General features: G+C 39.5%; 1 long non-coding RNA gene across 1 annotated transcript in view; it reads left to right on the plus strand.

The window, feature by feature from the left end:
* LOC138403300 (uncharacterized) overlaps positions 1-630 on the plus strand; it is a 2,037-nt gene extending 1,407 nt beyond the window's left edge. Inside the window, exons 2-3 of the long non-coding RNA XR_011237586.1 lie at positions 29-176; positions 499-630. This is a non-coding gene — a long non-coding RNA (uncharacterized lncRNA). The remainder of the gene's footprint in view (positions 1-28; positions 177-498) is intronic.
* The last annotated feature ends 860 nt before the right edge of the window (positions 631-1,490 follow it).

The following is a 1,490-nucleotide window of genomic DNA, read 5'->3' on the forward strand; positions in this document are numbered from 1 at the left end:
TGGAGTTTACAAATCTGTTTCTGTGCAGCATCGTACCGGTACGCTAAGTCACTAGGCAGTTCAGTTTTGCTGACAAACACACAAGAATATTCATGACGACTTCCATCTTAGACTGCATCATCACTTACCACCAAGTGACTGCAGTCGAAGGCTAACTTGTATCTGAATGAAAAAAGGTACGTACCAAAAATAACAATTTTATTAGATATTTAATAAAATAAAAAAAAGTTTTTTTCCTAACATGACGAATAAGATTATTGGAAAATGTAGAGACGCCTTATATTTAATTAAAAAACTTTACTAAGTAAAAATTTACTATCAATGGAATTCCGTTTTTTCGAAGATTAGTTCCTCAGACGCTTTTCATCTCTTATTTTCTTAAAATAGATTTCTATTAAGATCTTTAGCAAGTTATAAATTTCCAAACAATATAATTAGCTATCAGTAAATTGATTTTTGAAAGTCTATCACAGACGACCGATAAAATCGATTTTATAGCAGACATCCTAAGGCGCTAGAATGGCGAACTCGCACCGGACACGCAGCGTCGGAAGATCCTCCGCTAGGTGGAGGGGGCCGCCGCTGGATACAAGTGGTGCAAGAGCGTGGTGCTTGGAAGGCCCTGCAAGAGACCTATATCCAGTGATAGATCTATAAGTTGACTAATAAATAGTAATTATTACTATTTTTTTTTAATTTTTATAGCTTGAAATTAAAGGTTCTTAACCTTTAATTGCAAGCATTGAAGTTAGCGCTTGACTGCAATCTCACCTGGTGGTAAGTGATGATGCAGTCTAAGATATGATCGGGCTAACCTGGAAGGGGTTTGGCAGTTTTTATTAAACCCATGCCCCTTTGGTTTCTACGCGGCATCGTACCGGAACGCTAAATCGCTTAGCAGCACGGCTTTGCCGGTAGAGTGGTAATAACTAATAAGCCACGGCTGAAGCCTCCCATCGGACCAGACCAGAAATTTAGAAATTATAAAATTCCAAACGCCTGCCAGGAATCGAATCCGGGTCCTCCCACTAATAAGACCACAGCGCTTACCACTGCGCCAGAGTGTTCATCGAAATATAACGATGAGCATAGTGCAATGAACATACATAAAATCAAAGATTACTTCTCATTATCTAAAGTTAGACGTTATAAGTAAAAAATCGGCCTCGGACAAAAATCGGCCCTGGACAAAAATCGGCCTAGGACAAAAATCGGCCTCGGACAAAAATCGGCCCCGGACAAAAATCGGCCTCGGACAAAAATCGGCCCCGGACAAAAATCGGCCTCGGACAAAAAGCGGCCGTCTGCGTGAGCTGCTGAAAGTTTCAGTTCACATTCTGTAGACAGCAAAGTTGCTGACAAAGATTTCACGAATCATTTCTTTTTATCGAATTTTTCGACATTAAAGATTGTAAAGCCTTATCCGGCCATAATGATATAAGAATTCCTTGTTTTTTGGGATTTATGAGGAAACTTTGATGAACGATGAT

Source organism: Maniola hyperantus, chromosome 15 (assembly GCF_902806685.2).
Source record: "Maniola hyperantus chromosome 15, iAphHyp1.2, whole genome shotgun sequence".
NCBI classification, from domain to species: domain Eukaryota; kingdom Metazoa; phylum Arthropoda; class Insecta; order Lepidoptera; family Nymphalidae; genus Maniola; species Maniola hyperantus.